Source organism: Silene latifolia, unplaced genomic scaffold (genome assembly GCF_048544455.1).
Source record: "Silene latifolia isolate original U9 population unplaced genomic scaffold, ASM4854445v1 scaffold_95, whole genome shotgun sequence".
Lineage (NCBI taxonomy): Eukaryota > Viridiplantae > Streptophyta > Magnoliopsida > Caryophyllales > Caryophyllaceae > Silene > Silene latifolia.
Window position 1 is genome coordinate 1,559,633 of NW_027413826.1, and position 21,025 is coordinate 1,580,657.

The window sequence follows — 21,025 nt, forward strand, 5'->3', positions numbered from 1 at the left end:
GTTTTTACCTGTTGTTATAGCCTGTATCTGTAGTAGTGCATGGGTCCACTCATGTGAGGGCCACATTCTCCATCATGAACTTCCTCCATCACTTTCCGTGCCTGTGAATGATCAAGACAACATAGGATTACACCAAGAGGTGTTCTTTTGTATAGCTCTCCTTGCATGAGAACGTATTGGGAAGCTAGCAAGCGGATAGCGCGTTGTCCCCTTTTGTCCATTTCTGGTGGATAAGTGCCATTTAGTTTGAAGTTTAGGATTGCTTGGAACCAAGGTTCCTCCGTAATTTCCTCTTCATCGGTGACTTGGTGCACATAAGCTGGCTCTGATCGTCGTTCGATGCATAAAGGCATTTCTACCATGCTATCCGGCATATTAATCAAAGATACAAGTTTTGCAAGAGCATCTGCAAATTGATTTTCTTCTCGAGGTAGATGTAAGTAGGTTACTTGATCGAAGAATTGGGCTACTTCGTCTATTCTGGCTTGATAAGGTGCCAAGCTTTCGCTTCGGATTTTCCAGGATCCCGTAATTTTATTTATGATCAAAGAATAATCCCCATGTACTCGAAGATTCTTGATGCCTAAACATACTGCCGCTTGCAATCCAATGAGACAAAGCCAGATTTCGCGGCGTTATTTGTCACCTCGAAGTCGAGTTTGACAGAGATTGGTGTATGCTCGCCTTCAGGACAAATGACCAACACTCCTATTCCAAACCCTCTTAAGTTCGATGCTCCATCAAAATAGAGGTCCCAGGAGTCTACATCTGTTTGGAGTATGTCCTCATCCGGAAACGACCAGGTGTCTATCATTTGTGTATCATTGATGGGATTTTCTGCGAAGAATTCGGCGACGGCGCTCCCCTTTATGACTTTCAAAGGCACATACTTGAGATCGAACTCAGAGAGCATCAAAGTCCATCTCGCTAGGCGTCCATTGAGAACGGGTTTCTCGAATAGGTATTTGACAGGATCCATTTTGGAGAATATTTTGACGGACTAGCTAAACATGTAATGGCGTAGCTTCTTCGTTGCTCACATAAGAGCAAGGCATGTCTTCTCGAGTGGTGTGTATTTGCACTCGTACTCCAAGAACTTCTTACTTAGGTAGTAGATGGCTCTTTCTTCTTTTCCTACGGTTTGAGCTAGCATGGCACCCATGGCCGTTTCAGTTATCGTGAGATATAAACCAAGAGGTTGATCTCGTTGAGGTGGCATGAGCACTGGCGGTTTGGCTAGTATTTCCTTGATTCGATCGAAAGCCTTCTGACAGTCATCATCCCACATGGTGTGATCTGTTTTTTTTAACTTCTTGAATATGGGTTCGCAGATCATGGTGAGTTTCGATATGAATCGACGTATGTATTGCACCTTGCCTAGGAATCCCCTAACCTCTTTCTCTGTTTGAGGTTGCGGCATTTCGATTAGAGCTTTGATCTTTGAAGGGTCTAGTTCAATACCTCGTTGGCTAACTACGTATCCCAGGAGTTTGCCAGATGTTACTCCGAATGCGCATTTCTGAGGATTGAGCCTCATGTTATACTTCCGTAGCCTTGAGAAGAATTTGCGAAGGTTCGCAATATGTCCCTCTCTTTACTTGGACTTGACAATCATGTCATCTACGTATACCTCAACTTCTTTATGCATTATGCCATGTAAGAGCATAGTTGCGGTGCGTTGGTTTGTAGCTCCGGCGTTGATTAACCCAAACGGCATAACCGTGTAACAATAGGTTCCCCATTAAGTGACGAAGGCTGTCTTATGCGTGTCCTCTAAGGCCATCTTGATCTGGTTATATCCTGCGTATCCATCCATGAAGGACAATAGCGCGTGATCCGACATATTATCCACTAATATGTCGATATGTGGTAGAGGAAAGTCATCCTTAGGACTTGCTTTGTTCAAATCTCTAAAGTCAACACAAACACGGATTCTCCCATCCTTTTTGGGTACGGGTACTATGTTAGCTACCCAGTCTGAGTACTCGGAAACTTTGATGAACCCGGCTTTGAATTGCTTATCGACTTCTTCCTTTATCTTGAGAGCCCATTCTGTCCTCATTCGACGAAGCTTCTGTTTCACGGGTTTGAAACCTGGTTTGATTGGGATTCTATGCTATGCAATGTCCCTGTCGATCCCTTGCATATCTTTGTAGGACCAAGCAAAAACGTCTTTGAACTCATGTAGGAGGTCTATGAAATTGGCCCTTTCGGTGGGGCTCACGGTTGTCCCTATCCTAAGTTCTTGGGGTTCTAGTTCAGTTCCTACTGTGATGGGTTCAGTATTCTCTATCACTGGTTCCCCTTCCCCTTCTTGTAGTATTTCTTTGGCTATGTAGGGAGGTATTTAAATTGAGTCAGGGTCTGGGTTATTCTCATTATCATCGTAAACAGAATTGCATTCAAGATAACACGAAGAGTAAGCAGAACCTGATTTATTCATATTAAAATTTCAGAAAAGTTGAAACAAAGAAGCCATCTAATCTATGGTCAGTGGTGGTAAAGGGACAACGGTTAGGACATTTCCCGAACTACTGTTGCTATTTGACACTAAGCTAGGAGAAACGAGTGGAGTGGGAATGACGACAGGAGGAGACTCTCTAGGAACTTCTCTAGACTCCGACTCTGACTCCGACTCTGAGTCTGACTCGAATTCATCATCTTCTGGTTCTCCTTTGAACATCTCTCCTTCTCCAGTAGTGAGCTTGAAGAGTCTTCCTTGATTGTTTGTCCACTTGATCGATTTTCTTCATCCTTTCTGCTGATCGGTGTTGGTTTCTGCGGTCCTCAGCGTGGCAATGATCTCATCTATAATGCTTTCAGCGCTTTTGATTAAGGGAAGATCTTGGAGGTAGACATCTTCCTCGCTATTTGTCCATATCCCATTGATTACCTCTTCTTTCGGGGAGATAAGATGTGAGGAATCTAAGGTAGATTCGTCACTTGTAACCACCAGAATTCCAAGAGGATTCTGAGTGTTGGTAGGCTTACCTCCTGGTGGTATTCATAGGCGACCGTCTTCAATCATCTCTTGAAGTACATTTTTCAGTTTGTAGCATTTTTCTGTATTATGTCCCTTGCCTCTATGGTATTCGCAGTATGAATTCTCATCACAGAATTTGGACTTCTTTTCTGGTTCGGGTGTAGGGCATATGGGTTGAAGATTGCCGAGTTTCATCAACCTTTTCAGAGCGTTGGAATATGTGTCCCCTAGATTTGTGAATTTCCTTGGAGGGGTACTCTTGTTAGATGGCTCGAGGAGGTTAACTTCATCAGTTTTGCTAGTAGAGCCGTGAGAACGACTTTTTGAGCCTTGATATCCACAACCTATCGTTTTGGACAAGAGGCCTTTACAAATGTCATCTTTGATCCTTGTCCCTAGTACGGTCAAATCTTTGAAAGTCTTGATGTTTTGATACCTCAAATGATTTGCATAGATGGGCTTTAGGTTGTTCACGAATTTCTCCACGAGGGTAGCCTCATCCGGACGTTCAACAAGTTGAGTACTAGTCTTCCTCCACCGATTTAGGAAGTCGGTGAAACCTTCTTTGTCATTTTGGGTAAGAACCTCTAAAGTGCGCATGTTAACTTGGATTTCAGCATTATCCGCATATTGTTTAGCAAACTCGATTGCGGCGTCATCCCAGGTAGCGATTTTCTTGTGCTCTAGCGAATAGAACCATTGCTTTGGGATGGTGTCAAGAGATGAAGGAAAGATCCTCAAGAACATCTCGGGTTTAATGCCTTTGATAGACATGTAATCCTTGAAAGCACGGATATGGTTCAAAGGGTTTTCATGCCCCTTGAATTTCGGGATATCCGTCATGTTGAAGTTGGTTGGCAACTTGGAACTCACAGCCTCATATTTGCAATTGTTCTCCCTATAAATGTCATCCCCTTAGAGATACATGATGTGACCATAATTAGCGCATATTTAGCCCCCGAATTAGCCTTGTTCCCATGCTTTTTAGTGCATATTTGGGTCATTTCTTATCTTTAGTTCTTTGTTTTGCATATTCTTTGAGATTTTGATCCCTTGGTAGGAAAGGAGTAATAATCTTGCATTTTCATGGCAAAACAAGACTAAATTGATCGAATTCAATGACCAAGCATCAAGGAGAGACAAGATTAGAAGGCCTTTGTACATATGATAGTAGATGAGCAATGTTGAGAAAGGATCCTTGAGTCCCCAAGGAAATCCCCAAGGAATTTATGAAGAAAAGGGAAGAAAAGAAGAAGAACCCTTGCTGAGGCACAATCCGTGCGGATTGTCCCCAATCCGGCCGTCCTCCAGCTGCAGAATCCGTGCGGCTTTCCACAAAGACGCTCGGATCCCACCTCCACAATCCGCCCATATTCTCTTGAATCCGCTCGGATTCCATCGCGAAATCCGCCCGTCCCGACCTTAATCCGCCCGGATTCCAAAGACTGTGCGATTTCCTCTTCTCCAAGCTACGAAGAAAGAAGCCCTTCCTTCGGAAAATACCGGCTCCTCCTCGCTTAATTTAAAAAGTGTAATTACTAGTTTAGCCCTTAGTTAACCCTAATGCATCCTCCCTAATTTCCACTATAAATACCCCATTAGTCTAATTAGAGGAGCATGTTCTTCTTATCAATAATTAGAGTAGTTAATATCAATCAAATCTCTCTTTAGTTTTGTAATCAACAATTAATCAAGTTCTAATACAAGTTTTATTTCCTTAATCTCTCTTTTGTTCATCCTTTATTTTGGGTAATTGAAGATTATTTGGGTTATTGTTGGGAGATTGACAACCTCTCAATCAAGCATTCTAGTACTTCTTTTATCTTTGCTTTATTATTGGAATTATTAGTAGGTATAATTCTCTTAATCCCTTTTTAATTATTGTTAATTACTTTCATTTATTCATCATGTTTCATATTGTTGGTATGATTGACAACCTTGCTAGCATGATCAACATGATAATGAGTGAGTAGTCTCTTAGCTAGGGTTAATGGGTGATTAGGGGAAACCAACATGGGGAATGATTCATGCTTAAATTAATATGCTTTCATGTTTTATTTGCTTGCTTGTTTTGATCTCAACTCATGCACATGTTATATTTGATGAAATGCTAAGCCTATGAATCCTTGAATTTACTATCATCTTCTATCTTTTCAATGAGACTTGTAAGACATAACCCAACTCGAGTCTCATTAGACCATGCATGTTGTTGAGTAGGGAAGATTAAGTCGACTTGTAGGTGTTTTACAATCTAATCGATTCGTTTCCGGGACCCAAACTTTCCTAGGATTGTAAGATATAACCCAACTCAATCCATCACAACAATAATTGCTTGCTTATAATTTGAGAACATGTTTGTATGATCAATTCCCATGATTCCCCTATGATCCCATGACACCCTAGTGCTTCTTAATCAATTGTTTACACCCCTTTTAATTCATCTTGCTAGTTTATTTTCATTGCTATTTTAGTTAGTGACCTTCTACATCAACCCAATTTGTGACACCCCCAAGACACCACTAGTTTCAATAGAAATCTCATTTAAATACCCGTCCCTTGGGATCCGACCTTTACTTGCCTCTTTACTAATTGTAGAGTTGTTTGTGAAGCTATAAATTGTCTTTTGATTCGGACGTGACCCAACGACCACATCTTTAATTGTGAACACGAAACGGACCGATCAAAAATGGCGCCGTTGCCGGGGACGGTGTTTGTTTGATTTAGATTTCCTTTTTATTGTTATTAGTTGTGTCTTTCTTCGCCTTGGGGAAGTAAAACTCCTCAAGTCTTGTTCTAATTGTTTTCAAGTTGTTCGGTATTGTGCGAGATGGATTTTATAGATTGTTTTGTAGAGGACCACTTGAGTATACCTTACTTCAAGGATCCCATGCAAGCATTGGAAGCCTTGGCAGCAAGTGAGGCTAACAATATGTATTGGGAATTGGAGGTGGATCTTTTTGAGGCCGCTCTAGCTAACAAGGAACTTACTCGTGCACAATCCGAACTAGTGCATAACATTCTAGTGGAAGCATGTCAACCCATAGAGGATGAGCAATCCATCCTAGAAGATATTTTACAAGCTCAAGAGCAAGAGGTACCCATCATGGAATTTGAATATGATGAGGTTGATGAAAATGAAGTTGAGTATGCTATGAGGATGGAATGTCTAATGGAGATGGAGCAAATTCTCAATGAAACTCCAAAGGAGGAAAGTAAGGTACAAACCCCCACTTTAAAACCCCTTCCCCCAAATTTGAAATATGCTTACCTTGATGAATCAAAGACCAAACCCGTGATTGTTAATGATAGACTTGATGATGACCAATTGGGAAAATTGCTTGATGTGTTGAAACAACATGAGAAGGCTATAGGTTATAGTCTAGATGACCTTAAGGGGATAAGCCCCAACTTTTACATGCATAGAATTCATCTAGAGGAAGACCATAGACCTACCATTCAACCCCAAAGAAGATTGAACCCCCACATGCAAGAAGTTGTCAAAGGAGAAGTCATGAAATTACTTGATGCGGGAATCATATATCCTATATTGGATTCATTGTGGGTTAGCCCCGTCCAAGTGGTACCTAAGAAAGGAGGTACTACGGTAGTGACAAATGAAAAGAATGAACTAATACCCACAAGAATGATCACCGGTTGGCGTATGTGCATTGACTACCGGAAATTAAACTCCGCAACAAGAAAGGATCACTTCCCCTTACCATTCATTGACCAAATGCTTGAGAGGTTAGCCTCCAACAATTTCTTTTGTTACCTTGACGGGTATTCGGTGATTCTTCCAAATCCATATACACCCGGATGACCAACATAAAACCACTTTCACATGCCCTTATGGCAATTTTGCATATAGGAGGATGCTTTTTGGTTTATGTAATGCCCCCGCCACTTTCCAAAGATGCATGATGAGTGTCTTCTCCGATTATCTAGAGACCATAATGGAAGTTTTTATGGATTATTTTAGTGTTTATGGAAAGGACTTTGACTCATGTTTGCATAATCTTTCTCTTGTGTTGCAAAAGTGTGAAGATGTTAGTCTTGTTTTAAATTGGGAAAAGTGTCACTTCATGGTCAATGAAGGAATTGTCTTGGGTCATTTGATTTCGGAAAAGGGCATCGAGGTCGATAAAGCTAAAGTTGAGGTGATAGAGAAACTCCCACCTCCCGTGAATGTTAGAGGGGTGAGAAGTTTTCTCGGTCACGCGGGTTTTTATCGTCGTTTCATAAAGGATTTTTCAAAAATAGCGAAACCCCTCACTCAACTTTTGCTTAAAGATGCCCAATTCCTCTTTACTGACGAGTGTGTTGAAGCTTTTAATATAATCAAAGAAGCACTAATCTCGGCACCAATTATCCAACCCCCGAATTGTTAGTTACCTTTCGAGATTATGTGTGACGCTAGCAACTACGCCGTTGGAGCGGTTCTTGGCCAACGGGTAGGGAGAGCTCTTCACGCCATCTAGTACATAAACAAGACCCTCGATCCCTCCCAAGTGAATTATGACACAACCAAAAAGGAGCTTCTTGCCATTGTATATGCTTTGGATAAATTTCGTTCCTACTTGCTTGGATCCAAGGTGATTGTATTTTCGGATCATCGCGCTCTCCGACATCTCTTGATAAAGAAGGAGGCAAAACCAAGATTGTTGAGATGGATTTTGATTCTTCAAGAATTTGACTTGGAAATAAGAGACAAGAAAGGAGCCGAGAATGTAGTGGCGGATCACTTGTCAAGGATCCGGTTTCATGATGAAAATGGAGAAACCTCGATCAATGACTCATTCCCCGGCGATATTTTGATGGCCATTCAAACACAACTTGAAAGGCACATCACCTCATGGTTTGCCGATTATGCCAATTATATTGTTGGAAAGGTACTCCCTCCAAACTTGAATCACAACCAAAGGAAGAGATTCCTATTCGAAGTGAAGAGGTACTTTTGGGATGACCCAAACCTCTACAAGGAGTGTAGTGATGGGCTCTACCGGAGATGCATCCCTCAATTGGAAACCCAAGGAATCTTGGAAGGATGTCATTCATCACCCTACGGTGGGCACCATGGAGCAAGGAGAACCGTAGCAAAAATTCTCCAATCGGGCTTCTATTGGCCTACAATGTTTCAAGATACAAGAGAATTCATCATTCATTGCGACGCTTGTCAAGGAACGGGAAATATCTCGTGGAGGAACGAAATGCCACAAAGGGGAATTCTAGAGGTGGAGATCTTCGATGTTTGGGGAATCAACTACCAAGGGCCCTTTGTGACATCTAATGGGAATAAATACATTCTTGTGGCCGTAGATTATGTCTCAAAGTGGGTGGAGGCAATTGCCACCCCAAATGATGATGCAAAAACGGTCACCAAACTTTTCAAAAAGATAATTTTCCCAAGATTTGGAGTTCCTAGAGCGATCATTAGTGATGGAGGAACGCATTTCCATGAGAAGAAACTTGCATCTCTTTTGACCAAATATGGTGTCCAACATAGAACCGGCTTGGCATATCACCCTGAAAGAAGCGGTCAAGTTGAAATTTCAAATAGAGAGATCAAGCAAATCCTTGAAAAAGTTGTGAACAAGACTCGGAAAGATTGGAGCACAAAGCTTGATGATGCTCTTTGGGCTTATAGGACGGCCTATAAGACTCCCATAGGAGCCTCCCCCTACAAGCTTGTCTATGGAAAAGCATGTCATTTGCCAATCGAATTGGAGTACAAAGCTTATTGGGCAATCCGAGCACTTAATCTTGATCTCAAATTGAGCGGTCAAAGGAGGATGATTCAAATCTAAGAGTTGGAGGAATTCCAACTACAATCCTATGAGAATGCGATGATTTACAAAGAAAGAACGAAATTGCTTCATGATAAGAGAATTAGACAAAAGGCCTTGCACAAGGGAGACAAAGTCCTTCTATTCAATTCCCGCTACCGACTCTTTCCGGGAAAATTGAACTCTAGATGGATGGGTCCCTATGTGATAACCGAAGTTGGAAAATATGGAGATTTCGAACTTAAAGCGGAAGATGGAAGCAAGTTCAAGGTAAATGGTCAAAGGTTGCAGCTATACTATGAAGGAGCGTTTGTTGGAGAGGTCGAGGCTACCTACCTCGAGCCTCCACCCCCTTGAAAGGACCATCTAAGGGAGAGTTTGGTGGAGTCCTCCCTAAACCACCACTTGTAAATATACTAACCCTCTAACTTGTATTTAGTGTTTTATTGCATTTGTTTTAATAAATAGCATGAACTCTTTTCATGAGCGTAAGTGAGGGAGGGTTACTAATGAATTTTGAATGAAGGAAGGAACGAATTCTCGAGTGTGGGGACGCATCTAAGAGAGGGGAAAAAGTCAAAGGAAGAATTCGCAGCCTGAACACGAGCGGATTCCCTGGAATCCGGCCGTCTTGCAGGAATCCGGGCGTTCTGAGGAGAAACCGTCCGTCCAGCTACGCTGAGAATTTGAAGATTTTTTGGACTGAGGTTGAATCCGAGCGTCCTAGGAAGAAAAACGCCTGTCTTGTAGAATCCGACAGGATTTGACGAAAGACGCCCGTCTTTCTACCTGTGCATTTCAAAGAAAATCTCTGTAGAAGAATCCGTCCGTCTTCAGCAGAAGACGCCCGCCCCATCATAAAAGAATCCGAGCGTCTCATGCTCAGGACGCCCGTCTTTAGGGCGTCAAGTTTTAGAAATTCTCGCTGTGACAGAATCCGAGCGTCTTCAGCTCGAATCCGCTCGTCTTCTCACGGTGTTTTGACCCGACTTTTCCCTAATTAAAATACACCCCACCACACATACAGTGACACATCACTACTCCTTCCACTTGCACTATAAAACCCACCTCCTTATGACTCCCATACATATCCAAATCACTCTCTTTAACCACAAAATCAAAAAGCCCCAATTTTCTAGGGTTTCTAACACTAAATCAACAAGGAACGTCCTTACCCTTTCACAAATCAAAAGAACCCAACAAAAGAATCAAGAATGGCACCAAGGAGATCCTCTTTTAGGAGTGCAAGAAGACCAAGGATGATGGGAAGTTCTTCTACCTCCCATCTCAACACTTTAAGAAGGGAACATGAAGAGATTGTAGATCATACAAGGCTTGATGATTTCTCAAATGTGGAATTCCTCAATGATGTGCAAAGATTAGTCTTCCACCGGCTTCTAAGTAAGAATATTCTTCCCACTAAATTTTTATGTCATGCTACATTGAAGAAACTTGGGATTTATCACCAAGTGGAAGCTCTCTTTGAGGTTTTCGGTCTTTCAACCCTTTTTCGCATGTATGAACCAACCTATCGGTCTCTTGTGCTTGAATTTTTGAGCTTTTTGAAGATTACGACCTTGAACAAAGTGATATGCATAGAGTTTAGGTTGGAGAATGTTTCTAGGATGATGACCCTTGTAGAATTCGCAAATGTGTTTGGACTTGATGTTTCGCCTACCCGAACATCGAAACCCAAAAAGTATAGTGTTCCACCTTTGTGGAGGGCCATGACGGGCCGGGATTTCATTCACACCAAGGAATTTCTTGATTTTCATATCCAAAACCCGATCTTGAGGCTTACATATCGATTTCTCTCGGGCACTCTACTTGCCCGCCGAGATCCGGCCATCGTGAACCAATTAGACCTTGTGTTTATGGAATCTTACCTCAATATTCAAGGGAGAAATGGGTATCACTTCAATGCACCTCTAGTTTTGCTAGAGAAATGGGCAAAGTTTAGAAATGGGGATGATGATGGAATGAAGCACATAGTAAATGGAGGACTCATAACTAGACTTGCAAAGCACTTCAACCCAAGGTTAAATGAGAACAATGAGTACACTCCACTTACGGGGAGCACGAGAATTAATGAAGAACTCCTTCTCGTCCATCACCATTGGATAACCCTTGAGGGGGTCGATAAGCGGATAAAGTGGTTGACAAAAGAAAGCGATCCGATTTATCTTCCAATGGCCGGTCTACCACGGATCTCGCCAAGAAGAGGAAACTTGTCCCCAATGCCATCCTACCTCATCCCAAGTCCAACAAGGCAAGCACCACCACCACCAAATCCACCACCACAACAACAAGAACAACAAACTCAAAATGAGAAGATAAAAGTGCCTCCCTACCCCTTTCCCTACCAACCGTATAAGCATCCAAATCCCTTCATCCTCCCCCGTGACGACTTTGTCACGAGAATCTTACAAGATCTACACTACCGTCAATACGAGACCTCCGTGGACACTTACTATGCCCTCTATCCTCAATATCACGAGATGGTTCGAAGAGGATGGATTAGTGAGGAAGGAGCTTTCCCTTCATGGGCTCAAATGGATTTGCTCTTCCCCAACTCGGAGAGAGCTAATGAAGGGGCGAACGGTAGACAAGAGGAGGAGAGTGGCAATTCTTGTGGAGGTGACACGGTGGAACTTGAGAGTGAGGAAGACGAATTCATGGACCCAAGTTTCAGTGATGCTTCAAAGGATATTTGGGATAGCGATATAGAGGGAGATGATGCCGATGTCTAGAAGACTACTTCATCACTAGGTGGAGAGGGCGAGAGGCACCCACCTAAGTTTAAGTGAAGTTTTCTCATCCCTCCTCTTTACCTTTCAATGTTTCATGAAAAGAAGTTTGTGTCTTGTTACCTTATATTTTCAATAATTTTGATCATTGTTGGAGTAGTCCTAGCACCATAGAGGACTCACACCTCGGTACCATTGAGGTGTTCTCATTTTATTGTTCCCATTTTCAAAATCCAAAATGACAAATTAGTTTCATGCATTGCATAGTGTGTGCATGAACTACACCCATCCTTGGACATTAGCAATAGTGTCTAACTCGGCTTGGGGAAGTTAATGCATACACAACGGGAGGTAATCTAAATTATCCTCTCAGTCATAACAAAAACCATGCATCATGTAGTGTACACTACTACAAAACTTGTGATGGACATCAGACTTTTCCTTATATGGACATCGGATACACAACCGATGTAGAGTTTGGTCATGTCCATTGTGGATTAATGGACATCGAATTTTATTCCGATGTCCATTAAAATTTGCACATCAGATTTTTAGGAAAACCGATGTCTATTTGATCAATGGACATCGGATTTTTAGGAAAACCGATGTCTATTTGACCAATGGACATCGGATTTTTAGGAAAACCGATGTCTAATTGATCAATGAACATCAGTTTTTTTGCAAAAATCCGATGTCTATAATTATTATTTTTTATAAAAAAAAAATATTACGCTGTTGCCCATATTAGTCGTACACATGATGACAATGCAAAATGATTCCATAATCAACAAAAAATATCTATATACAATCAATCGGTTATCCAAGCCAATTACAAAATAATTTCATCTACATAATGTGTCAAATTTACTTAGACTACTAACCTATACAAAAATATAAACCAATACGTAAACTGGCTAATTGTTAAAAAAAAAAAAGGCCAAAGAGACAAGACTACTTGGCAGCCTCAGATTTGCTCATCTCCCATTGGGCATATTACCAAGAGAATCTGGTTCAACACAACAAAGTTAAAGAGAAAATAAAATATTAACATAGAAGATCATATATAACTAACGAGACACATACATTACTGTATTTTAAGTATCACAACTACTAGAAATATACTCACCTGAATGTGAGGAGCTTGGAACATTTCCTGTATGGCCGCTTCAACTTCTGCCATACCGACAAGGATTTTTCCTGAAGGTTCATAAACAGATGCATTTTCCCAAAAATTAGCTCTAGTAAAACAGGAGGAATTAAATATGCCACTGTTATTCTAAATCATTCTTATGCTGAATGGATTTTAATCTACCTAGGACTCTAGGAGTAATCCTCCCCTTAATTTTTTTCCAGCTCAATTTAGTGGAGTAAACAGGGGAAACACCATTTCTACCTCTCTCAGCTCCTTTCATCCAAGCAACTTGGATTAAAGCAAGAAAATATACGAATAAGGCATAATTAAAACCAGAGTATAACAAAAATAAATCACTTGAAACAAACATCAATATCATCTTTCAGAATGATGATTAAATTTCCTCCAAGATAGAAGAAAGCTAAGCTCAAAGTACAAAAAGGAGGAAAACTAACCAAAGACAATTTTGATCATAGTCAGTGAGAGAGGCATAAGATGCCGCAGATGCTCCACTCGAGATCATATTCATTTCCCTTTTCAAGAATGATTTATGTGCTCGACTGCTGGCCTCACCTACGTCTTGACCTTTGAAATTACCATGGTGAAACGCATTACATGATTCTATTTTCATCTTTTGAAACTACAGCAAAAACCCGGATTCTATCAAGTGAAAATATGTCTTGTTTGACGAAAGGCAAAGCTAGATGACCTAAGTTAACTCCCATGGAGACAAAAGCCTTCGAAAATAACTTTCTTCTTTTCTTTTGGCTTCATCATTGACTTATATGGTCCCTCCACCTATACACCGTTGCTCGTGCTCCTGAGTCCTAAATACCATTTGTAACTTCAATGTCAGAAATTGATGTCAACATAGCACAATCAGTATAAGGAACATCATCATCGATACATCAATACTTAGAGAGTAACCCAATTTTATTTATTTCGTTTTCTGAATGCCAATTCAGCTTTATTATCATCACCATATATCTGCCCACTCCTAAACTGAATACACATTAGGGTGACAAACCACGAGGTTCATTGACATTAACATTAGAGTTAGAAATAGCCAAATATGTCATGCTCTCAGTAATGGTTGCAGCGTCAATCTCACACGTAATAAGATTCATCGCAGCTAGAGAGTAAATTGAATCCGTATGTATGTCCACAACAAATATCTATGTTACCAACATTATCTCTTATAGACACAGCAAAAGGTTCTGAAGATTCTTCCACATTTCGATGACTAACCAACACCTACCAACGTCAATAGCAGAATTGAACTATAGAAAAGTACTCCCTCCAAGTTCCTATTATCTTCCCCTTTCAATAAAATACTCCTCACATATATTATAGAAAGGGGAAGATATAAAAATTGGAGGAGTATAATCTATATATAAGCTCGTCTTATGGACAGTCCAAAAAGCCTTGAACCTACTTATTAGCATTTCACATGGCCAAAGTTCTCGGGTGAACCTGGGAAACAAAATTTTTATCCTAAAATACTGTGTATCCTACCTCGTTAGATGCTTAAAGTTATAGTCACACTAATGAGGAATGAACATCAAGTGTTGTATAGTTGTAGTGTTACTATGATTACTTATAACTATTAACTGGACAACAACACTAGATCACACTCCAAAATAAAAAGATATATTTTTTTTACCAAGGATATAAAAATGAAAGGAGTACTACATACATTCATGTATAAGTAAGGATATGGAACCGCCTCAATTATCAGAAGAAAATCAAAGAAGACCCTATCGGCATGATTCTAGAAATATGACAGCTATTTAACAAGTAAGCTTAACAGTTTGAATAAGTATAAAGATTTTCCACCGAAATGTAAGCAAGGTGAAGAAGAGCATTCTTGTAAATTTCACTGAAATTTATGAATTATGATACTCAGACGCTTCAATCTTCAATCACAACAACAATTACTAGACACCAATCTTCTCATTTTTCTTCTTATTTTAAGCTCTATTATTTGGAAGTAGGTTACATTCCTCCAAATGATCGTTAAAGATATTAATCGTTTACTCCAGTAATAATTCATTATATCTAACCAAATATGTGTGGAAAATAAAGACTTGATAAATTATACAGAATGACGAATTATTCGGACACACTCGATTGAGATGAACAAATCAATGTAGAACAGAAAGCATGGAGAGAGACTCGAGGTACACACAAAGAGCTCACATCACCGCATGCCATAAATATCATACCACTTGCTTTGCCACCCATCGAGTGATGACCCATCCAATTTCTTGGTTTATTTCGGCATCGCATCTCTCTATCACGCTTCAATCGAGAGCTACCTTTCCACTTGCTTCTAATAATTTCTCCGCCAAACATCTATGGGTACTCTCTCTTAAGTGTTACTTGTAATTGTCTTTATATCAAGACAAAGAGATAAGCATAACAGAAAAGACGATAACATTATTGATTCAATCATACTATTAGCTAAAACTTAAGTTAATCGAATTATACCGGTGTTAGTGTGTTACCTTTGCATCGAATTATGATGGGAACGACTGATGAATTATGATACTCATATGAAACTAAAAAAAAATTGCATAAAGCGATGAATCGAGTGCGGCTTTCCCATATGGAAAATTTAAGCCAAATGCTTCAATCACAACAACAATGATGTTCTATTATCATCAAGTAACAACAAAAAAAAAAGCATACAACATTGCAATGCAACTAATTAAGCACAAATCAAATTACCAATGAAACCCTAACTAATTAAATTGAAATTTAAACCAGTGAAACAAATGAGTACCTATTAAGGAGGAATCGATTGAATAGAGGCGCACACGACACGAGGCGACAGTGGTAGTCGGCGTGCGGCTTGGCAAACGGCGAAGATAATGACGGTTTCGCAAGGTTTAATGTGTGAGTATGAGGGAGTGGCCGAGTGGTGAGGAGCTTGGTTAATTAAAAACATGAATTAAAAAAGGAAACTGCATTCTTTGACCTTTATGGTTGAGAAATGGAAAAAGATAAGAAATTGGGTTTTAGTTTAACACATTTGTTATCTTCTCTAAGAAACCGGTTTTAGCAAATTAATGGTTTGTTTTGTTAAGAAACCGGTTCTAAAATCTAACAAGTTTCTTATCAATAGTTCCTTTGATGATTTTTGTAGTAGTGAGACAAGGAAATCTGGGAAGAAATACAAACACATGAGACGGAAATCGGCGGCGGTGGAAGAGAAATCGGGGCGGCGACGGATAGTGGTGGAGACAACAGAGAAGAGCAAGGCAAGAATGTATGTTAAGGACGAGGAGGGAGTACAGGGTTGGTAGCCGGAGGAAGGGAGAGTGAGTATGGGATTTTGGGGGTTAGTGTTTGGGAGTGAGAGTGAGAGAGAGGATTTGGGGAAGAATGTATGTAGTCGAAATTATAAGTGATGGCGGTGAGCCAAATACTTTTGCCGCCTATAATTTTCACTTTAAATGCACATCGGTTAAATGCAATATTCTATGTCTATGACTTTTATATAGACATGAGTTTTATTAAATATCACATGTCCTTTAAAATCAGAAATATTGGACATGTGTTTTTTAACGCAACCGATGTACATATAATTATATTGCACATCAGATTTTTGCAAACAACTGATGTGCATGTTATGTACATCGGTTTTACAGATAATCCGATGTCCATCGACTGATGTCCATAACGAGTTTTGTAGTAGTGGTAGCTTAGTATAGATTGCATTTAGTATAGAAATCATGCATCATCTTTGCATAATTTCCATCATTTTGGCCATTGAGGACAATGCCCATATTAGTGTGGGGATGGGAATTCTAACATTTAACTCTTATTCAAAAAAATCCAAAAAAATTGAAAAATTTCGAAAATCATAAAAATTTGAAAATTAAAAAACCCAAAAACATGTTTATTTCCCTTTGTAGTCTTGTGTATATATTATTTTGTATATATTGTGTTTGTTCTATCCTTGTTCACATTGATTGACTACGCCACATCCGAGACATGAGGATAATGAAGACCGCATGGTATGATCTTTCCAATCTCCTTTTTCCTCTTTATGTTAATGACTATGTGGCTTTATTTTGATTGATGCGGTATAACAATGTGAACTTAGGACTTGCATTTAGTTTATATGTCATATTAGTTGATAGAATCACTTGTATTAGGATGTTTATATTAGTTGCATCAAGGCATGTAGTTGCATGTTAGAAATGTTTTGAAAAATGCCTAACTAGGAACTTTGACAAGAGCAACTAAGCCGTTACAAATACTTGTTCAACTTAAGACTTTGCCTACTAGAATGGTTGTAAAACACCCTAGATAGTGTCATACTAGTGTCTTTTGACCCATGACCCAAGGCCTAGTCAAGGGTTTGCATGTGAGTCACCTATCCAACCCCGTGATGCGATGTGGACTTGGTTAACTTGTCTAGGTGACCTTGATTGACCTTGTGGTAAGGCAACCCAAAAATATTTTCTATCAATAAGCTTGAAGTGCTCATCTCAAAGAATTTTGTCATGTGGAAGTAATCTAATGCCAAGAAAACCTCAAATGTTATGAATTGTTGAATGTTGAGAAATTTAAGTTGTTTTGATGTAGGCGTACCACTTCGATGTGCTTTGCTGCGGGATCCATTGAATTGGGCCCCCACACGGTTGTGAATTCGGCCGCCCAGAGACAGAGTGACTATCACCCCGAAAAGCTATTGTCTAGAGGTTAACCGGTTGCCTAATAAGCTATTGGCGAAAGCAAAGGACACTAGCCCGGAAGGGACAAACCCCATCTAAAATTTTTGAAATGTGAAAGTGAAATAAGGACAATTTTGAATACTAGTCATATCCACTCGTTGTGAATAAAGATTTGAGCATTTCATTCCCAAAAAGCCTTTTCTCAAGCCACTTGGTCGAGCTTGGGATGATCCATGACCTTTACTTTTGTAGAGAATTCGAGACTTGTCATGTCATATGCTACTAGCATTATAGGGATCATCATTCCACCACCATCCGATCGGTCTTGACGAAAGCATTTGGAAATTGAGGACGAAAGTAGTCTAGTTTAACACCATTTGGAGGTGATTTAGTGCCATCTTCTTAACCCTAGTAATTTGTTGAACTAGTATTTGTGAAGGATTACATGCTTTTAAATTTGTTCCTCTTTAGTGCCTCCGCCACTTGATGAGGAAGTGGCTATTCCTTTTGTAGATGCATCCATTATGTGATTTTGTGTGCTTAATGTTTGGATGTGTCGCCATTTTGGCAAGACCCACCTTGCCTTGCAAGAAGGCATCCTACCTCATGGTTGTCTTGTTGTGAATTGAAGGGGCGGAGTGAGACCCGCTAATTGTCTCATATCGGCTATGTTATTAGGTTAGTTTAAATAATGGTCCTAGTCTTTGTCACCTCTTTACTCGGGACGAGCAAAGGTTCGGTTTGGGGATATTTGATGTGACCATAATTAGCGCATATTTAGCCCCCGAATTAGCCTTGTTCCCATGCTTTTTAGTGCATATTTGGGTCATTTCTTATCTTTAGTTCTTTGTTTTGCATATTCTTTGAGATTTTGATCCCTTGGTAGGAAAGGAGTAAAAATCTTGCATTTTCATGGCAAAACAAGACTAAATTGATCGAATTCAATGACCAAGCATCAAGGAGAGACAAGATTAGAAGGCCTTTGTACATATGATAGTAGATGAGCAATGTTGAGAAAGGATCCTTGAGTCCCCAAGGAAATCCCCAAGGAAATCCCCAAGGAATTTATGAAGAAAAGGGAAGAAAAGAAGAAGAAGCCTTGCTGAGGCACAATCCGTGCGGATTGTCCCCAATCCGGCCGTCCTCCAGCTGCAGAATCCGTGCGGCTTTCCACAAAGACGCTCGGATCCCACCTCCACAATCCGCCCGGATTCTCTTGAATCCGCTCGAATTCCATCGCCAGAATCCGCCCGTCCCGACCTTAATCCGCCCGGATTCCAAAGACCCGCGATTTCCTCTTCTCCAAGCTACGAAGAAAGAAGCCCTTCCTTCGGAAAATACCGGCTCCTCCCTGCTTAATTTAAAAAGTGTAATTACTAGTTTAGCCCTTAGTTAACCCTAATGCATCCTCCCTAATTTCCACTATAAATACCCCATTAGGCTAATTAGAGGAGCATGTTCTTCTTATCAATAATTAGAGTAGTTAATATCAATCAAATCTCTCTTTAGTTTTGTAATCAACAATTAATCAAGTTCTAATACAAGTTTTATTTCCTTAATCTCTCTTTTGTTCATCCTTTATTTTGGGTAATTGAAGATTATTTGGGTTATTGTTGGGAGATTGACAACCTCTCAATCAAGCATTCAAGTACTTCTTTTATCTTTGCTTTATTATTGGAATCATTAGTTGGTATAATTCTCTTAATCCCTTTTTAATTATTTTTAATTACTTTCATTTATTCATCATGTTTCATATTGTTGGTATGATTGACAACCTTGCTAGCATGATCAACATGATAATGAGTGAGTAGTCTCTTAGCTAGGGTTAATGGGTGATTAGGGGAAACCAACATGGGGAATGATTCATGCTTAAATTAATATGCTTTCATGTTTTATTTGCTTGCTTGTTTTGATCTCAACTCATGCACATGTTATATTTGATGAAATGCTAAGCCTATGAATCCTTGCATTTACTATCATCTTCTATCTTTTCAATGAGACTTGTAAGACATAACCCAACTCGAGTCTCATTAGACCATGCATGTTGTTGAGTAGGGAAGATTAAGTCGACTTGTAGGTGTTGTACAATCTAATCGATTCGGCTCCGGGACCCAAACGTTTCTAGGATTGTAAGATATAACCCAACTCAATCCATCACAACAATAATTGCTTGCTTATAATTTGAGAACATGTTTGTATGATCAATTCCCATGATTCCCCTATGATCCCATGACACCCTAGTGCTTCTTAATCAATTGTTTACACCCCTTTTAATTCATCTTGCTAGTTTATTTTCATTGCTATTTTAGTTAGTGACCTTCTACATCAACCCAATTTGTGACACCCCCAAGACACCACTAGTTTCAATAGAAATCTCATTTCAATACCCGTCCCTTGGGATCCGACCTTTACTTGCCTCTTTACTAATTGTAGAGTTGTTTGTGAAGCTATAAATTGTGTTTTGATTCGGACGTGACCCAACGACCACACCTTTAATTGTGAACACGAAATGGACCGATCAATACATCAATTGTTCCTCCAACTATTGGAGTCGTTTCTCAGTTGCAGTCATACCTACAGGAGGGTTCTCTTCCCCAAAGTTGTTCACAAAGTCATCGGATACTTCACTTTCTCGAGGAGGCAACCTCGTTTCTACGGTATATATTCGGCCTTCGATTGTGTCGAGGCGATCATACACTTGGTCTTGAGTAACTTGGAAACGAGCTAGCGCGGCTAGGATTTGATCATTACCATTCGGGGGTTGGTCGTGGCTCAAGTCGCTTGTTTCAGGCATCTTTGAAACTGATAAGAGATCGACGACGAATCAAAACACGATCGATGATTCTAGCACACTTACTTGAAAAGAAATGTTTTGACTCGTGAAGTGGGAGTGTGCCACTTGTGTCACGTGAGTTTGAAGAAAATGACAAAGTTTTAAAAATGTTGGTCCTAGTCAACTTTAGTGTAGTTGTAGGAGTGGACTCGAAGTGAGGTCTTGAAATGGGTTTTGAGGCCCGAATTTTGACTCGATAATTGGACAGAGTTTCGACTTGTTTTGCGCTAATATTAGGCCCAAGTTTCGAAATTTTACATTTTAAAGAAGGATTTTGAATTTACAAAAATCGTCATGACTTTGTTTAGAAAATGGTGATCACATATGGTACAAACAATATACAAGCATTATAACGGGATGCTGAGTGCATTTAAATGGGTTTTGGCTTAAAGGGTGGGTTGTCATACCGAACAATCAAACCCGAAGTCTGTGGAGAGGCTCGTACCAAACAAGAGTAAGGCCGATTCCTAGTCCATTTCCTCAAGTAGTGAAAGTCCTTGATACAAACAAGAGTAAGTACCATGGTATGGATGACGTCAATCGCTATCCATCCTTAGGCCCAAATAAGAATTATGACCGTTTAGACGGGACGATTGGTCGAATGGGTTGGGTTGGGCCTAGGAAGGCCGAATAAACGATCTAAGAAGACCGAGTTCTGAAAAACCGACAATTGTCTTGTACAAACTATTCCCTAACCTTGTTCAAGTTTCACCCTTTTGGCTACACGTAAGTGTATTATTCCCCAGAGGAGTCGCCAAACTGTGGACGCGGGCCCACGGGGGCGCTTGGGAAAACAAGTGTTTGCATTTGTGGATTCGCCACCAATTTATTGTGGAAAATTGGAAACCGTTCGAATACCTAG

The 21,025-nt window shown here is 40.1% G+C and overlaps 1 long non-coding RNA gene across 2 annotated transcripts; it reads right to left on the reverse strand.

The window, feature by feature from the left end:
* Window positions 1–12,270: 12,270 nt before the first annotated feature.
* LOC141640618 (uncharacterized) lies at window positions 12,271–15,642 on the reverse strand. Of its 2 annotated transcripts, XR_012543085.1 has the most exons (4): window positions 15,431–15,642; window positions 13,101–13,472; window positions 12,640–12,710; window positions 12,271–12,519 (listed from the first exon to the last, which is right to left on the reverse strand). It is a non-coding gene; the product is annotated as an uncharacterized LOC141640618 (long non-coding RNA). The 2 variants fall into 2 exon arrangements; XR_012543084.1 differs by having other exon boundaries at window positions 12,640–13,472; window positions 15,431–15,611.
* Window positions 15,643–21,025: the final 5,383 nt, after the last annotated feature.